Here is a 6683-nt window from a genome sequence, read left to right as displayed (position 1 = left end):
GAAGGGGAAAGAATATTAGTATCATGTAATCCAACATCTATCTAGAGACAGGAATCCTTTTTATTAAATCTCTTAGAGGATATTTTATTCATTAGTGCAGTTCAAATGTTTTTCATTAAAAAATAATTTCAATAGAGGTCAAGTGCATCTTTAAAAAATGTGTAAAGAGTCACATTTAATGGAAAATCATTTTCTTAGTTGATTAGCATCTTAAAAAAAGGAGATAGGGAAACATTGGTAGTATATACTTAGAAGTCACTAATCACTTCCATAATGGGTGATGAATCCCATTTTGTCATATTTACTTTGTTTAAAAAAATGGAAATTTTACTATTGTATTGAATTTTGACATCTGAGACTTTGGTTTGAATGGAATTTTCTAAAAGTAATTGTTTCATATTATAGTAAATATGGGGCAGTATTTGGGCCCCTCATATTTGGTGTAATGATAGAAAGTAAAGGCCATTGGTCAAGACCTCTAGAAGCTGACTTACTATTCCAGGTGGAAACACCACATCTAGCAGGGAGCAGTTCCAAGAGTTGGACAGTACCTCAAAGGTCTCAAACTCTGTACTTGCTACTCAGGATTATTTTTAGGGGTCACTCAGGCATAGGCAGTCTTTCCCAGACAATGGCTACCTGGTGTGGGGGAACCTGTGGCATGGAGGTCACATGTGGACCTCTAGGTTCTTGGGTTCTTTTGAATGAGTTCAAGTTTTACAGAACAAATCCTTTTATTAAGGGGATTTGTTCTATGAAGTTTGAATTCAGTCAGAGGGCCACATTTGAGGATCCAGAGGCCGCAGGTTCCCCACAACTCTTTCTAATAAGTTAGAGAGAGAAAGTTTTCATATTTTGGAAAAGGTTGACAAATCTTTGTACTTCCTTCACATACTAATGGGGCAACTAGGTGGCATGGTGGATAGAGTACTAGGCCAATAGTCAGGTAGACTTCTTCCTTAGTTCAAATCTAGCTTCAGGTACTTCCTAGGCATGTGACCCAAAGTAAGTCACTTCACCCTTTTTGTGTGAGCTTCCTCATCTGTAAAATGAGCTGGAGAAGGGAATGGCAAACCACTCCAGTGTCTTTGTCAAAAAGACCCCAAATGGGGTCACAAAGAGTCAGACATGACTGAAATGACTCAACAATGACAAAAGCACACTAAAAGCTCATTACCCATTGTTCTTTACCCCCTTATTTGCTGTGATGGTATCAGTGGAGGCCAAATCATCATTTTTCCTATAGGAAATGTTACATTTAGAAAAATTAGTAAATGGAAGCAATGGGAGAAAGTCATATTTGAAATGATGCCAACTATTCTCATCCAAGAATGCTGATACAATGAAAAGCAAATGTATAATAAAAGCTAGCTTTTATGTGATACTTGAAGATTTGTAAAATATTTTATATAATCTCATTTGATTGTTGCAACAACAGCTAGGAAGAAGGTGCCATTATTATCTGCATTTTATAGATGAGGAAACTGAGGCAGAGAGGTTAAATGACTTGCTCTCATTCTCATAGCTATTATATTCTTGACTCCAAATCCAACACTCTATCTATTACACAATCTAGCTGCCTAATATGCCTAATATACTGACCTATGACAACTAATATTTCCAGACTACATATAATAATAATAACTAAGATTTATGTACCATTTTAAGGTTTGCAAAACACAACAATATGTCATTCCATTTTATCCTCACAATAACCTTATAGGTCAGGTGCTATTATTACTCCCATTTTAGGGATAAGAATACTAAAGCCAAGAGAAGTTAAATAATTTGCCCAGCATCTTACAGCTAGTAAGTGTCTGAGGGAGGATTTGAATTCACACATTCCTGACTCCATGTGTATTTATGACTCTGTGTGTGTGGTGTTAGAAGGAAAAGTAAAGTTAAGAGTCAGGAGAGACCTGGTTTCAAATCTTGCTTTGGATATGAGTTTTGTTATTTTAAGTAACTCATTTCATGTCTTAAAACTCAGTTTCCTCATTGTAAAATGGATGCAATAATACCTATAGCACTTAGTTCATATACAGGGTTTCGTTAGAATCATAACTATATTTATTAAAATAGAACCTTCCTATCTCAGATTGTAGTATGCTAAGGAGGTCTATTTGCTTTATGTTTGCTATTATTTTTCAGGTATGCCACATTGCTAAAAGAGGCATTTCATTGTGTTTCAATAATATTCTATATCCTCTCTTTGTAATCACTTGAATTCAGCTTGACTTTAGATACTATCTAGAAATCCTGCTCATTATATCATTTAATCCAAAAACCCAGTATGTGGTCACAACAATGGAATTGTGTTCCTCAAAGCATTTTTTCCAGTGGACTTTATTGCTGATTGAAATTCACCAAGTTTTAAAAACACATGATTTATACAAAATATTCTGTTAAGGATGAAGAAGATATAATGAATAAAAAGATATGAGCTATGTCTTCAGTGCTTACAGTCTAGCAGGGAAGGTTAAAAAAACAAAACAAAACAAACACCAAACTACACACAAATAACAAGTGCCCATTGGTTCAAATATAGGTAGCCCCTAATGTAGGCTGCATTCCTCTTTGAAGAAAATATATGCATTTTGGCATATACTGAAAAATAATACTGATTATAAATCTGGAAGTCAGATTTGGTGGGGTAGGAGTAGAAGGTATGGGAGTATGATCTGTATTTGAACCAATATTTTATGATACAAACATTTAAACATTGGTAACAGTAACAGCCAGGGTATAGTAACTGGAAAATATGTTTGGCGAAAGGTAGGCTAGTAGCCTAGTTTGTTTGTGGGATAGGGTACGAGATAAGACTGAAGAGATAGGTTTGGAGCTGATTGTGACAGGGTGATACCTCAAGGGAAATTTTTGGGCAGAGCTATATGGGATAAGATCTATGAATTAGGAAAATTAACCTGGTATTATTGTGAATGGATTGAAAAGGAATAGAATGGAGGCAGGGGATATTTCTGTGAGGTTAATGTGGCTCCTTCTACACTGTCATTAACCTACTAAGGGTATAATCCCAGTAGTGAGTCCTTTGGGTAAAAGTGCTAAAACAATTTAGTAACTTTCCTTGCATAATTCCAAATTGTTTGCCAGAAGTGTTGAACCAATTCTCTGAAGCTATTAATTATCTAAATTATTTTTGTTGTTAATTCTCTGTTTCTCTAAGTATACCATAATTTTATTTGCAAATAGAAATAATTTTGCCTCCTCTTTGCTTTGCTTATTCTGATTTCTTTTTTTTTGTATAAGTGTGTCCCATCTTCTCTCCTCTAACTCCCCCAAATGTAACCTATGCTCTGACAACTTTATGAATTGAGAACACCTCTTTGATTGAGTTATAGAATCAGACAATGAAAGAGCCCTTAAAAATAAGAGAAATCAAGTTATTTGAGTCATTGAATGTAATCAGATGATACCACATAGAATGCATATTGGGAATTGTTGAAAGAATTGGATAGACTTTAGGGCTTATGTATATAAGAGAAAGGATTCCAGCAATAAAGAGTCAAGCTTTGGAAGTACTTTGTGAAGGCAGCAGTGTGGAAGTGGAATAGGGCTAGGCCAGAGGTAGCTGATCCTGAGCCATATTTTGAAAGAAGAGAAGTCTATGAGGTAGAGATGAGGAGGAAGTGCATTTCAGGCATGGGAGATGGCTAATGCAAAGGTTCAGAGATGGGAGATGGAGAGTATGTGAGAAAGAGAGATAAATACAATTTGTTTGGATCATTGATTGTGGGAAGGGAGTTAATATATAATGAGACAAGAAAGATATATAGGGGCCAGGTTGTAAATGTTCATTTAACATTCTCTTCAGAACCATAGTTTTCTTCTTGTTTATCTTAGATTTGTCAAAGTCTAAAAGATGCATACTGAAATCACCTTATGATCTAAATCTTTTTGCAATAAGTTTTTTCAAGTGCTAAGGCCATTTGGGACCTAGCTGTTTAATGCTGATTTTTTTTCATTAAGAGGCAACATATCATGATGGATAGAGTACTGGGCTTGGAATCAGGAATACCTTGTTTCATATTTTTTTCTATGACATTTTCTTGTGGTATTCCTAGGCAAGTCACTTTGGACAACTCTATGTTCCTCAAGGAACTCTCTAGAACCTATCAAAGTCAAAAAGAGGTTGAGTTGGGGAGTTCCTCTCATGGATGAAATTACATATCCTTTATATATTTGTGTATATATATGTATTAATTAAGAAATAATTCTTCACAATAATTAATTAATAATAAGTAATTATATCATAGTTTCTTTCTCTTGATCGTATCACTTTTAATTGTAATCTTATGCAAAATCATCATTGCCATTTCTGACTTTTTGGATTCAGCTGAAGCATATACATTTTATAGCCACTCATTTTAATTTTGTATGAGTTTTCATGTCATAAATGCATTTCTAGTATGTAGCAAATGCTTGGTTTTTCTGTTTTCTGAAGTATCTTCCAACTTTTATTGGTTAGCTTTTTCCCAATAAATCTCCTGTTTCTCCCTCATCAATGAACATTTCTAGTCATATATTTTCAGAAAATATGTAGAAGGTTGAGGCAGCTAGGTGGCACAGTGGATAGAGCACTAGGCCTGGAGTCAGGGAGACATGAGTTCAAATCTTGCCTCAGATATTTACTAGCTGTGTGACCCTGGGCAAATCATTTACCCTGTTTGCCTCAGTTTCCTCGTCTTAAAATAATCCAGAGAAGGTAATGGCAAACTATTCCAGTATTTTTGTCAAGAAAACCCCAAATGGGGTCACAAAAAGTTAGATATGATTGAAACAACTGAACAACAACATAGAAGAGTAGACTGCTGTCTCATGAAAAAAAAAAAAAGAGATGATACCCAGTACTATAGGGATGATGACTATTTATCATTGCTGTTGAGATATTAAAAGCATAGGCTGTATTTGTGGTATCCTTTTGAGAATATGACTTAGGAATATGAAGGTTTATATAATATTCAAAAGGATGCTAGGTGGTGCAGTGAATAGAGGGCTGGCCCTGGAGTCAGGAGGACCCACATTTGGTTCTGGCCTCAGACACTTAATAAAAAAACTAGCTGTGTGATCTTGGGCAAGTTAGTTAACCCCAATTGCCCTAAAAAAAGGATGTTAGGAGTAACATGAAGTCCAAATGATTTGTTCTTATTATATATCATTTAAAAATTTAGTATTAATATCCTGTTAATTAAAGATCTGCCATGGTTTGGGAGGGATCTCCTGGTGTTACATATTCCAATCCTATTTCATTTAGGGGACAGGTTTCATTTGTAGTTCTCTTGTTTCCTCTGGGCTTTAATGCCTTTGGGATACACAGAGTCAGTCTCATCCAATAAATACTATACAACAGGAGAGGAAGCAAATACCTATTACCCATAACTTATTTAACTTCCTAAACTGAATTCTGCCTGTCTACTTACACCTATGTTATCTTCATGACCATTCCTGCTTTGACTTTCTCTTCTGGACATTGTTTGCTAATACTGAACATCTTCGCTAATACTCAGATCACTTCTCCTTTGCTAGGCTCTTGGTTCTAATGTCTCCTGACTAGCTCTCCACTTGCCACCATGTATCATGACAATTTTGTTAGAGCTAAATATTGACATTTTAAACATTAGTTATTATTAGATAATTTGTCAACTTCTAACAGTGTGTCATATAAGATGTAAAGAAGAGATTATTGTTTTTAACTTAAAGTGACTTAAGAATTCAGACATTCAGATCTAAGAAGTAAGAATGTAGATGAATTTCAATAGCAAAATGTGGAGTTATATAAATACTTATTCAGTTGGCAATTCATGTTCAAATTCACGTGGGAAAAAAGCCTTGCAATATTGTAAGGATTTCTAGGAGAACTGTACATAAATAAAATGTTTGGTTCAAATATATAGGATTTTAGTAATATGTCCAAATATCTTAAAAAATCTGACAATGTTTTGCCCCAGGATACTGAGAGCTAAGGAAGAGGATGTACTGTTCTTCTGTGGCATAAATTACTATAGTATTTTTCTTTTGCAAAATTTAGCACTACTAAAATGGAAACAGGATAAAAAATTTTCATGTAGTTTCCAATTATAGAAGAAAATAATTAAATTCACTGGAGTCTTACTGGTTTTTCCTTTTAGGATGGATAGCAGATCTAATAAAGGATGCTTTCCCTTCACTGTGTTTCTCTCTCTCTGTGACTCTCTCTTTTTCTATCTCTCTCATTCCACCTCATTACTTGTATCTTAACTGAAGTTATATTTAAAGTCAGTCAAATTGTTTTATGTATTTTGCCTAGGAGTACTCCACTATCCACCTTCTCCTATCAAACCCACCTCTATCTATAAGGACTTTTCAAGTTTTTGATACTGAAGTCATCCAACCAAGAAGTGGGTCTCATGAGCTATTGGTATTTAGCTTTGAGATGTTAGATTCCCCTTTCCCATACCTAGACAAATTATGTTTAAGGCATTTTATGAACATTTTTTGATTATTTATTTACAAAGCACTTTCTTCTTCAGTAAGTTTTTTCTAACTATTTATACCTCTCTTTCTAATGAATTTTTCTAGTAATTAGAGTCCTAGAAATTTGATATCAACATTATAATGGTTTTTTTTCATGCCTTAATTTATATCATATTCTCACTGTTTCTCAAGTTACTAGAGTTTTCATACAT

Source organism: Petaurus breviceps, unplaced genomic scaffold (genome assembly GCF_028583685.1).
Source record: "Petaurus breviceps papuanus isolate PSGF00001 unplaced genomic scaffold, PetGlider_PUasm1.0 115, whole genome shotgun sequence".
In the NCBI taxonomy this organism is placed as follows: Eukaryota; Metazoa; Chordata; class Mammalia; order Diprotodontia; family Petauridae; genus Petaurus; species Petaurus breviceps.
This window is presented reverse-complemented; position numbering follows the sequence as displayed.